This window comes from Perognathus longimembris, chromosome 1 (genome assembly GCF_023159225.1).
Source record: "Perognathus longimembris pacificus isolate PPM17 chromosome 1, ASM2315922v1, whole genome shotgun sequence".
NCBI classification, from domain to species: Eukaryota; Metazoa; Chordata; class Mammalia; order Rodentia; family Heteromyidae; genus Perognathus; species Perognathus longimembris.
This window is the reverse complement of record NC_063161.1, coordinates 154,437,106-154,452,215: the sequence shown is the minus strand read 5'-3', so window position 1 is coordinate 154,452,215 and position 15,110 is coordinate 154,437,106. Positions and strand designations below refer to the sequence as shown.

The 15,110-nt window shown below is 43.3% G+C and overlaps 1 protein-coding gene across 4 annotated transcripts in view; it reads left to right on the top strand.

Moving 5' to 3' along the window:
* The window catches only part of Mapkap1 (MAPK associated protein 1), a 239,235-nt gene that overhangs the window by 198,576 nt on the left and 25,549 nt on the right, over positions 1–15,110 (top strand). The window lies entirely within an intron of this gene.

The following is a 15,110-nucleotide window of genomic DNA, read 5'->3' as shown; positions in this document are numbered from 1 at the left end:
AAGGAAGGAGGAAGGAAAGGAAAGGAAAGGAAAGGAAAGGAGAAAAAAGAAAGAGGCTGGGTGTCAGTAGCTCACATCGATAATCTTAGCTTTAAAAAAAAAAAAAAAAAAAAAAAGAAGGCCAGCTCCCTGGGCCTGGGTATGTAGCTCAGTGGTAGAGCTCTTGCCTAGCAAGGGCCCTCTATCCAGTCCCTTGCTATGGTTTTACTAGTGAATCATTCAGAAATTCACTGCTATAACCTTACATAATGACATGGAGAGGGGCTTCTGAAGGCAGGGGGACTGTTTCTTGATCTGGTTAAATTGCTCTGTACATTTTTTAGAAAAGTGACTTGCATATTCTCATGATTTGAATAGATCTTATGTGTGTGTGTTGATGCTAAGAAATACAGTTTGTTTGGCTGCAATACGTGCCTACCAGCAAGGGATCTGTTTTTTTCTGAATAAGTCTCGGTTTAAGAAGTTCAGTAAGTGCCCCATCTGCAGTGGAAACAGGTTCAAGGCAGGAATGTTTCTGGTGAGCATAACCAGCGATCCACCCTGCCCATTCCGCAATGTGAAGAATAGTGCTGGAATGGTAACCAAGACCTGTGGCCTTTCTCTCCACTCTTTTCTCTAGACCAGAGACATGCTAATTCACCTCATTCTGATTAATTATTTTGATTTTTTTTAATGCCATTCCTGGGGCTTGAACTCAGAGCCTGGGCACTGTCCCTGCGCTTTCTTGCTCAGGGCTACCACTTGAGACACAGCTCCACTTCAGCTTATTAGTGATTAGAGATAAGAGTCTCACAGACTTTTCTGCCTAGGCTGGCTTTGAGCCTCAGTCCTCAAATCTCAGCCTCCTGAGTAGCTAGGATTACATGTGTGAGCCACTGATTCCCAGTCTGATTCTTTATTCAAAGGTAAAAGCCCATCTCTATAGTTGGTCAGGCCTGTGTTCAAATCCTACCTTTACTACTGAACTGCAGGGTTTCCTTAGACAAGTTCCTTACCTCTTCACTCTTAGTTTTTGCCATGTATAAAATGAGGATTACATTGCTTACTTGCTATATAGTATGAAAGAAGCTGAATTCTAAATGGTAGCTCATCTTGGTGTTATTGCCATTATTATTTTGTCTTTTGCCATCGCTCCTAGTCTCCAGTCTTTTGAGTATTAAATCAGATTACTCAGATTAGACCATGGCTGTCTTGCCAGATCCTCTCTTGTTGCCACAATGGAGCCCGGTCAGGTAGAAACGGATGGCACCCATGAATCAGGGCAGTGGTTCCCATCTGGAGCAACTGGATGCTTCCTGTGGCACATGAGACCCCCTCTGGTGGAGAGTAACAGCTCTGGGCAGTTAAAAGATGGTGTCAGAACATTGGTTTCTGTTAGGAATCCAAGTCCAAACTTCAACATCAAATGCAGAAACTTCATCAATATTTCTAAGGGGTTTTGTGGCAGTAAGATGAGCTATGCCCATGATTATTGTATAACATAGTGAATAAAATAAATACGCTCATTTCCCAAGTACTTTAGGTCAGGTATGGCACTTTAGACTCTTCCTCCACTCTCATAACATAAAATTACATGCACAAAAATCCAGATACTCTTTTGGTTTGGAGTTTGGGGGTTTTCTTGTTTTGTTTTGTGGTTTTTTTTTTTTTTTTTTTTTTTTTTGGCCAGTCCTGGGCCTTGGACTCAGGGCCTGAGCACTGTCCCTGGCTTCTTCCCGCTCAAGACTAGCACTCTGCCACTTGAGCCACAGCGCCACTTCTGGCCGTTTTCTGTATATGTGGTGCTGGGGAATCGAACCTAGGGCCTCGTGTATCCGAGGCAGGCACTCTTGCCACTAGGCTATGTCCCCAGCCCCTGTTTTGTGTTTTTTTTAACCAGATTGTTTTGTGCCAGTACTGGGGCTTGAACTCAGTGCCTTGATTCTGTCCCTTGGCTTTTGTTTGGTCAGGCTGGTGCTTTACCACTTGAGCCACAGCTCAATTTCCAGGGGGTTTTCTTAGTGGCTAGTTGGAGATAAGAATTGGACTTTCCTGCCCTGGCTGGCTTTGAACCTTGATCCTTGATCCTCAAATCTCAGCCTCCAGAGTAGCTACGATTACAGGCATGAGCCACTACAGCCCAGCTGCAATCTACATAGTCTTTCCTTTTAGTCTATGGCTAAGTTCAAGACAGCAAACCGCACACCCTTAGGATTGTTCAAGTGAACAGCTGAATTCTGAGATCAGTAAATAATTTATTTTATTCACCTGAGTAGCCAGGTGCTTCAGATCTTTGCTGACACTGATGGATGGTCCCCGCCGCCCTTCTATCCCGTGTCAGCTGGAGCTGAGATTTCATGTGGCCCATGCCCTTCTCAGTGGTGTCTGCAGCATTTGCCCAGCATCCCTCTTGTGTCCACAGAAAGCCACTATCCGCACTGAATTCATGGCTTACAAGAACACAGCAGAGTTCAGTCTCTGCTGTGCCATTGCAGCTGCTATCTTCTGATTAGTGGAAGAAACTGATGTTCCAGCTACCAGCTGCCATTTGTTTCTTAATTCTAAGAAATGTCAGGGGGTGGACAATCAGATGTTGTGATCTCTAACATCCAAACTTACAAACCAGGTTTCACCACACTTCCTGTGATTAGGAAACTAATGGGTTCTCTTATGAAACCCATGGCCAAGATCCCATCTTTGACAATATTATTGTTTGTCAGTGTTTACTATGTACCAGACACTTTGCTCTTTTTACAAGCACTCACTGCTGAAATTACAGAACTATTAGATAGTAATGACGTATACTTTTTTATATAGGGAAACGGGGGAAATCTAGTGACTAATTAAACTGGGGTCAGAATTAAAGACTGAGGTATAGTCCTGAGCCTGACTACTTAGCTATGTCATTAAATCATCATTGTGCTGGTCCTCTGCACTTCTTTTGGGGGGGGGGGTTGTTTTTGTTTTTGTTTTTTGCCAGTCTTGGGCGTTGGACTCAGGGCCTAAGCACTGTCCCTATCTTTTTGCCACAGTGCCACTTCTGGCCATTTTCTGTATATGTGGTGCTTGGGAATTGAACCCAGGGCTTCATGTATACGAGGCAAGCACTCTTATAACTAGGCCATATCCCCAGCCCGGTCCTCTGCACTTCTATGACATTCCACAGACACTTTTCACCCATGGACCTCATTTAGTCCACACAGAACACTTACATTGTAGTTCCATTTTATGGCTGGGAAAATTGAGACTTGAAAGAATTAGTGAAGTAATGGGGTATATAAAGCATTTGGTGTTTATTTACTCAGTATAAACTAACTCTTCCCTCCCATTTAGCTGTCAGATACACAGTGGGATATCCAGTCCCAGCAGGAATCAGGAGAAAACCCAATCCATCCTGCCAGAGGTGCCTCCTCCATTTATAACTTGACCTTCACAAAGAAAGTGATTACTCTGAGCTGTGTGCACATCTTTCTCTCTCCTACCTGGCTCTGGAGATGGACGCCACCCTCCACTTCCACTCCCCTGCAGACATGGCTAATCAGTCACAGCACTGTTTCCCTCAGGGCCTAGACTTGATCTCACTCCTTGCCTGTGCAGCCTTCTAAACAACCTCTACAATCACCTTTGGTTTGGTTCTTAAATTGAAATCTGTTTACCATGCTGTCATACCAGCTAGAAAGCTAACCTAACAAGCCATCATGTCTAATTATGTCTGTATTTCTCTAAAACATTTTTGAAATAGTCATCTTGTCTCCTTCCCTTCTGGGTTAAACCTAAAAGTGCAGGTGGCCTTTTAAATGTAGACCTAGCCTAAGTTTATAACTGACCATTTGATTGAGACTAGGTTTTGAGACAGGAAGCTACCCAAACAAGGCTGGTAAATGGAAGTAGGTATGAGGGACATGAAACTAAAAGGGTCAAGATGATAAATGCCAGCCATGATCCTGTTGTTTGGCTAGTAGAAGCTAAATTACTATATACCAGGCAATAAGCTACACAGAAACCAATACAAGGCAGAAAGGACCAAGTCATCATCGTGGTAGTGACTATCAACCAACCCTGACCATGTGTATGTCCCTAGCTTCATCCCAGATCTGTTGGCTTCGAATCTCTTTTCTTTCTCTGTGTGTGTGTGTGTGTGTGTGTGTGTGTGTGTGTGTGTGTGTGTGTGTGTGTGCATGCACACACCATTCCTAGGTCTTGAACTCAGGGCCTAGGTACTGTCCCTGAACTTTTTTGTTCAAGACTATGCTCTACCACTTGAGGTACAGCTCCCATCCCGGCTTTTTGGCTTATTAATTAGAGATGAGAATCTCACAGACTTTACTGCCAAAGCTGACTTTGAACTTCCATCTTCAGCTCTCAGACTACTGAGTAGTTAGGATTACAAGAGTGAGCCACCAGCACCTGACTGTTTTTCCTTTCTTTTTTTTTTTTTTTTTTTTTTTTTTTGGCCAGTCCTGGGGCTTGGACTCAGGGCCTGAGCACTGTCCCTGGCTTCTTCCCGCTCAAGGCTAGCACTCCACCACTTGAGCCACAGCGCCGCTTCTGGCCGTTTTTCTGTATATGTGGTGCTGGGGAATCGAACCTAGGGCCTCGTGTATCCGAGGCAGGCATTCTTGCCACTAGGCTATATCCCCAGCCCTTTCCTTTCCTTTCTCTTTTTTTTTTTTTTTTTTTTTTTTTTTTTTGAGGCAGAGTCCTATATATATAGCCCAGACTGGCTTCAAGCTCACAATCCTCTGGCTTCAGCCTCCAAAATGGTGGGCTTTTAGGAATGAGTTAGCACACTGGCTTGTTTGGAAAGCATAACCTCATAGCATTCAGAGTACTTTCTCACCCCTTAGCTCTTTGCCCACACTTGTTTTTCCTAAGTAGGTCCACCTGGTTTCCCCTGAGGGCTCCTCAGGCTGAGGAGTTGATAGCTGGGCCCCTTGTATGAACTCACTGTCTTTGTCTAGTGTTTGTCATTGTAGACCCTTCACTTGTCATCAAGAGGTCTGTTACTCAACAGTTATTATTGAACCTGTAGTCAATAACTATAAATCAGCACTGAAATGAAAACTTTATTAGTGTTGTTTTTTAATATACAGTATGCAAACTTAAGAACTGCATTTACATCACAAGATGAAGTGAAGGCCAGCCGCTCCAGGCTCACTCTGACATTGGAAGTAGTTCTGGGTGGCCATGTGAGGAAAACATTTCCCTTAGCCTGGTGCCAGTGGCTCATGCCTATAATTCTGGCTACTCAGGAAGCTGAGATCTGAGGATCACAGTTCAAAGGCAGTCCAGGCAGAAAAGTCCCCATGAGAAGCTTATTTTCAATAGACTACTCATAAAAAGCCAGAAGCAGCACTGTAGCACAGTGGTAGAGCACTAGCCTTGAGCACAAAGAGGCTCAGGGACAGTGCCCAGGCCCTGAGTTTAAGCCCTAGGACCAGAAAAAAAAAAAAAAATCCCTTGTTTAATGGGGTACCTATGGAGTAAAGGAAAGTAAAGTCTAAATAACTCCATATTCTAGAAATGAGAATTTTAGAACTCCTGAGGCAGATGGTCTTCCTAACTCATTTCTCATTTCCACTTTCATTAAACATAAGGAGATACTATCCCCCATTGCAGGTCACTAAATGAACTCAAGTAACATGTCCACGCCTAGCTGCAATCCCAGGGTCCACACAGTAATTTGAGAATGGCAATTCTGCCGTTAAATGATTGTTCTGTCTCTACTGTGACAACATTTCCTGAAATAAAATTTAGAATTGAGTTTTCTACTAATGAACTTAGAAGGTCACAGGACAGAACCATCCAAGCTGTCTTCAGAAAATTCCTTTACCAAATTAGTGCTTAATACAATGACTGAGGAAAAAAATCCTTCAAATATCAGAAACTCTAGGGCTTTATCTAACTCTATAGTTGCTAATTCTCTGTCCCCAGAGCCACCCTTGTGAGAATTCCCATGGAGCCATTTGGGGTGGCTGAGACGGAAGTGAGAACTAGAGGAGTTCCTGAGTGTTCACCCAGGATTCCATGCTTTTTATCATCTGGGGAAGATCCATTTTTTCCACTCACTTCATGGAATGATAAATTCTCCTAGGAAAAAGCATTACTTCTTCCCAGCTGACATCCTGACTCCCCGGAGATATTTCCCTCCAGGGAGTATTTAGTGTGGCCATCTACCTGCCTCCTCTGCAGAAAGTATTTAGTCTTCTTGCAGACATATATGTTGCTGGGGGCCGTTAGTGGGCCCTCCCCAGTGTCCAGCCCTGTGTTGGTGACTTCTTACAAATTCTTATTCACCCACTCTTTGTTTGCATGCTCAAGACAACAGACTTTCATGGTCCCTCTGTGGTCTCTTACTGACCACACATTGGAATTGGCAGCTTTTAGCTATGTTTTCCTCACAGCTTTGGATGATTCACTTCTTGAATGGAACCCACAGTCCCGAGACCCAGCACCCAGCTTAATCTCAAGAAAGTAAGGCTATCTTGGGTTTCCTTTTCATTTTGCCCCAAAATAATTTTGTCTTCTATTTGGGGTATGTAATATTGCTGCAAAGTACTTTAATCCTGAGCTGTATTGGATTAGTGTGTGGCAGGAAAGCTTCTCTGTTTAAGCCCTGGCCTGATAGTATGGGGACATGAATTATAGTGGGTGACATCATACATGTCATGTCCCAGCCCTGAGCCTCAATGTCTTCATACAGAGAATCAAAGCCCCAGACGAGGTGATCTCTGAGGTCTCATTAAGCCCAAACAGCCTGTGTCTGATCCTGTGTGTAAATTCAGGCAAGTTCCAAAGACTTCCTTGACTGCTCTGTGGATAATATCGATTGGCCGTGTATATTCAGCAAAATCCACTCTGGCCAAGAGTTGTTCAGTGGTGCTCCCAGGGGGCTCTTCAGGCTTTTGTAAGCTCTAGGTGACCTAAAGACAAGAGGATTGTAGAATTGTATAAAAGGCTACTCTAGGATTTAACAACACTGGGGCTTTTGTAGTCTTAAACTCAGAGTTGTAGGAAAATGATGAATGAACATGGCTCATGATGTCTAAGCAAATAAATAAAAAGTGTACAGAAGTGTTAAGTGCCCTAATATTTGCAAGGTGTTCTAGTTTTCAGAGGAAGTACTTGAAGTATGACACAAAGAATTTCAGAGTCCAGCGTTGTCTCTGGGACAACAGGAAACCCCTGGCTGTGGGGCACACGTCCTAGAATTCTCTCGGTGTGGGCTTCAAGGCAGCTGTGCAGACGCTGACTTGGCTGGTCCACTTTCACCTTGCCGAGGTTCATTCTAATAATACTTCAGGTAACAATTGAGCTTTTATTATTTGCTAGCGCATAATGAGTGTTTTGTGTGCTGTATCATTCCATCTTCATGACACCCCAGGAATTGGCACTCCTGTCCCCCATTCTACAGAGGAGGAAGCCCAGGCTCACTGAGGAAGCAGTGTCTTTGCCCAGGAGAACACCAGTGCACATGTGCCAGCCAAGTCCTTGTCTTTGTAACTCCGGGCCTGAGAACATTCTTCCTGATGCTGAGTTGAGCTTGTGCAAAGTGCCAGAAGAGACATGGCCAGTGACACCGGTGATGGGGGATTATTGGATGGTTCATAGGGACAGGGTTTTGAAACCTCAAGCTGGACAGTCCTTTCAGGCCCTTGCGCCTCCAAGACTAGATCCCAAGTGCTCAGGCCTGGGGCTAGGCAGGTCCTCATTCACACCCCTTCCGTGGCCCCCTCCCGACCCTTGTTGCTGCGTTTGTATATCATCCCTTGGCTCCATGCCTGACTCCTGATCATCTTAGTTAATAGAAGCAGCCCTCACTAGCTGTGTGCCCAGGCACTGTGCCAAGCACGTCTCATGCCTTACTCTACTTAATCACTACAAGCCCATTTTTATAACAGTTCACCCAAAGTCACATCTTAGGAGATGGGAAGACTGAATCTAGGACTTTCTGATTCTAGAGTCCTCATGTCTAATCTGTCTTGCTGTATTAAAGGGGTTCATTCTCCCTCTGATAGAGGTGTTACAGGCACTCAACAGGCTTCTGTTCACAGAAAGACTTAACCAGAGGCTGCCCAAAGGGGGCGCTCTCTGCATTAGTAGAAGTTGATACATGGTACTAATTTCCTTTTATGGAAATGTGGTTGGTTAACACAGACAAGGATCCCCTTGTGATAACTCTAAAGCCTTGGACAAATAGTTCCCCCAGAGGGTTGTATACATAGAGTTACATTTTGTTTATTTTGAGCTGTCTTGTTAAGGAAGGATTTATATGCTGGCGTTGATATAGGACAGCAATCAGGCAGTGTTTTCCGCCTTTGACAGTTGGTGTGATAGTTTGCTTCCAGTGAAGTTTGACTCACTGTATCTGGAGGCTGTCAGAGGAGAGCATGAAAAGGTCATGACGGATGGCAGTGGATAAGTAGGAAGGGAGGAGAGCCGGTAAAGCAGACAAATGGCCTCCCTTGTTTCTGAGGGAAGGGCAACTAGCAACTCCAGGCTGTCCGTGTGCTCCTCTCCCTTACCTGCCATGGCTCACCTGCTGATGAGGAAAGCTGATAGAGGGACACTGTTTTTGACAGTAACAAAGGCTAGATATAACAGAGCTCACCTGAGCTCTTCCTATTAGCTCAACCCTCTGTGTACTTGAGACCTGCTAGATGGAAGTATTCTACGACTCATTATCATCTATTCAGAATACTCATTCTGTCCCACATTTTAAAGTTAGGAGATGAGCACGGTGATATACCACTGTAATCCCAGCACTCCAGAGCTACAGAATGACAGGATCAAGGTTGAGACTAACTCAAGCAAAAAACAAGTTATTTAAGACTTCCCTTTCCCATCTCCACCAGTAAGCTGGATGTGGTTGTCATATGTGTCTATGATCCCAGCTATTGGGAACAGATAGATAAGAGGATCATAGTCCTAGGCAGTCCCAGGCAAAAGCAAGACCCTCCCTGGAATAAAGCAAACAAACAAACAAACAAAAAAAACAACCCTCTGTACATCACTTTGATAATAAAATTAAGATTTTAAAGATGTAAAAAAAAAACTGAGGATGTGGTTTAAGTAGTACAGTGCCTGCCTAGCAATCGGGAAGCCCTGAGTTCAAACCTGAGTACTGCCAAATAAACATAATTAAATAAGTAAGTAAATAAATAAATAAATGTATATGTACATTGGGAAAGAAAACTGAACTGTGTATTGGAAACTAAGTCAACTTTTTTTCATTGGCAGTTATTGTGTACTTGCCTAGTAGCCTTTTGCTTTGATGCTTATCATCCCAGAAAAAAAGGGATTGTTTTTAATTTTTATGAAGTTACTTCTGGAAAAATACAAAGAAGGGGAAAATGTAATCCCGCTAACCATAGCGTTGACCTCTGTTACACTTTAGAACATATCCCCTTTTACCAATACTAGGATTTGAACTCAAAGCCTGGTGGTCCTCAGCTTGCTTGCTGATCTGATACTCTACCACTTGATCTGTACTTCGGACCCTGATTTTTTTTTTTCCTGGTTATTTTGAAGATGCAATCTTGTGGAGCTTTCTGCCTGAGCTGGCTTCAAAATGAAATCCTCCATATCTCAATCCCTTGAGTGGCTAGGATTACAGGCATAAGCTACTGGCAGCCAGCTCCTTTTGATCTTTTCATTACCTATATATATATTTTCAGTGCTGGAAATGGACCCAGGGCCTTGCACATATGAGGCAAGCACTAAACCACTGAGCTATACCTTCATCCTCTATAAATATTTTTCTTCCTCTTTTCGTTTAATATTGTATCGTAAGAATTTTTCCCAGTCAAACTTTTCTTGGGCATATATTCTATCTTGGTTGCACTAACTATTCTTCATTTATTGCCCAGTTAATTTTGAGAAATGTAAATTTAACAAAGAAAAACTGGGGCTGGGGATATGGCCTAGTGGCAAGAGTGATTGCCATGTACACATGACACCCTAAGTTCAATTCCCCAGCACCACATATACAGAAAATGGCCAGAAGTAGCGCTGTGGCTCAAGTGGCAGAGTGCTAGCCTTGAGGGAGAAAAGAAGCCAGGGACAGTGCTCAGGCCCTGAGTCCAAGCCCCAGGACTGGCAAAAAAAAAACACAAAAAAACTGCTCTCATATTTCTTTTTTGTGTCTAACTTTTGGCCATACTGAGGTTTGAACCCAGGGCCTCTTGCTTACCAGGCAGACACGTTACCATTTGAGCTAGGCCCTCAGCCCTTTTACAGGTTCACTGAAGTTATTTCAAGGAAAAGTTCTCTTGATTTTGCCTAGGGTCACCCTGATAGCCTCAGACTGCAATTCTCCTACCTGTGCCTCCTGAGTGAGTAGCTGTGATTACAGACATGTACCCCCATGCTTGCCCAAAAATATACTTTTAATTCGAATTACTTAAGATAATGCATAAATGGCACTTTACAGAGGGAGTACCTTTGCCTTCTGTTCAGAGACTATATGAAAATGAAAGCTTTAGTCAAGGAAAACCATACACTGTGGTTAAAGGGAAGACTCGTGTTTAGACAGATTTTCTGTCCTCTTTATGTCCACATGTGAACAAAAGTAGACATATGCACTTGTGAGCACATGTGAACATTTCCTTGTTCCTTGGTGAAAACAGTCTTGACTGCCTGGCAAAGTTCCTTGTAATGTCTTCTTGCATAGTCAATGAGGCCCTGCCCAGCCATGGAAGGAACCAGGACTTGGGGACTGGACGCCTCTGGGGATGGAGAATGGAGCTTCCACTTCAAAGCTCTCTGACTTCAGACAAGCCCCCTCGCTGCATAGCACCTGCTGAGGCATGCTATGTAGAACATTAGCATACTTCTTGCACAACCATGTAGTAGCTAAGCAAAGGGAGTTCTGGGTTCGGATTCCAGCTTTGCCTCTTAGGAGCTGGCTGATCTTAGGCAAGTTCCTTAACTTCCCTGTATTTCGTTTCCTCATCCCCACAACAGGGTTGAACATAGCAACTGGCTTCATAAGGTTGTCAAGAGACTCAGATGCAGGCACACAGTTCTGCTTGCTCTTAGTTGGGACAGGGTAATGCTAGTTGTGTTCAATTGCTGCAGACACCTGTTGGTCTGAGGCAAGGACTGTTGCAAATTATTCCTGCGCCAGAGCCCTCTGATTCAAGAGCAGCTGTGAGCTCTTCCTGCCTGGGTTGCACTTTTGCTCTTTTCCTGGGCTTGAGGATTTTGAGCCTCCCAATGTCAGTGGCAGAAGACCTCTCAGTGCTTCACCATCCCAGGGAAGCAGGGCTGCTTCGGGCCCAGAACTCCTCCTTCCCCTACAGTCACAGCAGCAGTGACCAGTGGGCCACAGCTCCCGTTTGAGAGTCCTACTAGCCTCCTCCCCACACTGCACCATACTTCTCCCCCATCGTCCCTGTGTCTGGCCTGGACTGTGGTAGACATCAGCTGCCTAACTCATCTTCCACCAACAAACTAGCCCCTTCCAACAAGAAGACCTTTGGACCACACGTACAGCTCAAGTGGTAAAGTACCTTCCTAGCTAGTAAGCACAGGGCCCAGAGTTCAAAACCCTAGTATCCTATGTATATAAAATGATCGGATTAAAAATGAAAAAGTAATCATTTTTAAAAAGACCTGGTACTCCCCAAATTTCCAGGTGCCCCTCCCCCAGGCTGGATGCAAGGGCTCTCTTCAGCAGTGGAGTGTAGGTGTACCCAAACCCTCCCAGCCCGGATGCTAGCAGGAGTACACAGCAGGTTCAGCTTTGGGAAGCTGAGACTCACATCTCAGTGGAGTGAGATTATTTAATGTACAAAGGATTTTTCTCATCAGGAAAGATTCCCCTACAGGTTCCTTTAAATAGTGACTCCTCGAGGCAGGCGAGAGTTTTACAGATCATTAACTACTTGACGGAAAGCCTGCGGGGCAGAGAAACTTAAAACTGAAGTGTTGGGAGCCCCTGCCAATTACAGATCAATCCAGAATGAAGATAAAGTATCACTGGAACTAGAAGTCAGTGGGAAAATGTGATCTACTTCCGAAAAAAATCTGATTTACATGCGTCTTTTATGCAACACACCGATTGTTTAACTGGTGTTCCACCTGTCTACCCATCTTGAACCGATTACATTCATCTCCACATCTCCATCTCCAAGCCCCAGTCTTGGGGTTCCCTCTGTGAACGGCATCTGCACAGGAGCCCTAGGAAAGGGCATCATTGGGAAAGTGGTCTGTGGCCAAGCAGAGTTAGGCAACCGATGCAGAGATACTGCCTGTAATGGATGAACTCTACCAGAACAATTTGCAGATAAAAATAATAGAAGTTAAAGTGTACTTTACATGATAAAAGAAAGATGAAAGAGGACGAGAGTCTGTTACATCTGAGATGGTTACACAAGTCCTGCTTTGTGAAGTAGGCTCCGTTGAAAAGATTGATGCAATGGGGAGTGACCTTGGCTTGGAGCAGGAGCTAGTGATGTATGTATGAGCATCCCTCTGCTAAATGGACCCAGATTTGTAGCACTAATATACATGGGAGCCCAGAACCAAACTCAGTACGGCAATAAATCAACAGCCACTTTGGGTGTCATTTCTGGTTTATATTCCACTATTGTTCTATCACTTTAATTCATGTCACTATCATCTTTTCATCTGGAACAGTTTTATATAATTTTCCAGTGGAGTTACCTGACAAATCCTATCAAATTAACAAGGTACATTAACAATATTGACTGACTACAGCGTTGAGAGCTGCAGGGCCATAGAATAAAATTTACCCTGTTTCTCTCTGGTGATGATTTTTTTTTCCTTCTCTTTCTGGAATGTGAGGCAGGGTATATTCCACATAAGAGATATGCACATTTATTTTGCTGTGTGCATTTTGACTTTTATAAAATGTCAAAATAAAAACCAGAATAAGGAGAGTGCTTGTATGCATGTACACGCGCACACACACATACACACACACACACACACACACACATCATTGCCAATGACAATAGCATAAATACCTTTCTTCATTCAGGGAACTATAGAAATCCTTAACAGTTAATGACCAAATTTGAAGCAAGAATATAACTGGGTAGTCATAATCTGTTTTAAGTGAAAAGTAATAAAACTGGTCTGGGGCTGGGATTATGGCCTAGTGATAGAGTGCTTGCCTTGTATACATGAAGCCCTGGGTTCAATTCCTCAGCACCACATATATAGAAAAGACCAGAAATGGCGTTGTGGCTCAAGTGGTAGAGTGCTAGCCTTGAGCAAAAAGAAGCCAGGAACAGTGCTCAGGCCCTGAGTTCAAGCTCCAGGACTGGCAAAAAAAAAACAAAACTGGTCTGTGGATATATTCTTAACCATCTGAAGTCATCTAGATCTGAGCATATGAGTCAACTGGACTTATGACATTATGCCTAATTGAAATTTGACACTCCTGCCATAAGTGTAATGACAAATTCCAGCGTCCAATTAACAAAACAATACCAGTTGTCTGTCTTTATCCAAGACCACACATTGTGTAACAGTCACTAGGCAGCCAGCACTGCATGGTCTTCTCTAAAGACAGCAGTCTCTGTCATCCATCTGTGTACACTTTCTGCTATTGTCTAACTGGGATTCAGAATTTAGCCATAAAACAAAATTGAAACGAGTGACAGTGGTAACAAGCCTTATCACTAGGCTTATGTTTGTATTTCTCATTTTAAACTTGCTGTCAAACTGTGGTTGCTGTGTCTGGCCATATTTTGGTGGTGGTGGTTAGGATGTTAATTGAGCTATTTCTTTTATATTCCTCTCTTGGCTTACTAATTTCTTTGCACTTGGCTCAAAAAAATTTAAGTGTGACCTACAGGATAGAACATGTCGGCTATCTTCTCTATTTCAATATTACAGTTGGTTATCTTATTTATTTCTTATATCTTGACCTCATTTTGCTTTCTTTTTTCCTCTCTTCATTTTGACCCTGACCTTTAAACCGTGGCCTAAAAATTAATTAATTTTAAAGCTCCATATGGGGCTCACTGCAGAGGATTTTTGTCTCCCTTGATAAACAGATTCTTCAGTTTTCAGTGAACAAGGGAAAAGTATCAGCAGAGCATGTGCATATCTGAAATACTAGGAGAGCAAGCACTGTGTGGGTCCATACGAGTCCTGGGACACCTCCCTTCCCTGGGCCTCCCCACAACCAGTCACTGGATGGCAGGATTTGTGTATTAAAGCCCTGGAAAGCAAACCTGAAGTTCTCATGTTAACATTTCCAGCTTCCTGCTTATGAAGTCTTTGTTACATAAAGCTCTTACCAGTGCTGAGTCTCCTCAGCAGAAAGGCAGTGACCTCTTACCACCTGAAACCAGGCTACAGTACTTGAACTTGGAATGTTTTGTGTAAAAGACCCTTTGATCCCTCTCACTTCCTTTAAATATAGCTGGGACAATGTTTTAGTGTCACAGATGAGAGTGGTCCCCCTCCCCCATTTTTAGTGTGTAAGATTTTCCCAGGTCAGAAACTTTTCATAGGTAGCTTAGCTAGTTAGGTATAAATGGTGTTAATCTATCTATCCCAGATATTTTTTTAATTCATTAAGCCCATTGCCAGTGGCTCACACCTTTATTCCTAACTACTTGGGAGGCTGAGATCTGAAGATCCATGCCAGCCTGAGCAGGATAGTCCATATGACTCTTCCCTCTAGCTAACCAATAAAGAGCTGGAAGTAGAGATGTGACTCAAATAGTAGAGTGTGTTAGCCTTGAGCACAAATAATAATAGCAACCACATCATCAATAATAATAATTTTTAAAATAATAATTATCAAAATGTTTTTATATGTGGTTCTATACTATATTTCATTATGACAAAGAAATAATGTAGTTAGCAATTTATAGGTGAATTCTATATTGTATCAGTTACATCTAAGAAGACACATATGAGTTGTCACACACACACACACACACACACACACACACACACACACACACACACACACACACGAGGAAGCCAGACTACAACTTCTATGTGCCTTTTAAAGTCTCGGTCTATCATTAGAAGTCCTGGCTTTTCCCAAAGACCTAGGAAAGAGCAAATGTGCATCCAGTTCAGGATTTATACAGCTGGCCAAATAATCACACTGAAGTCACTTACATCTTCCACTTCTCATG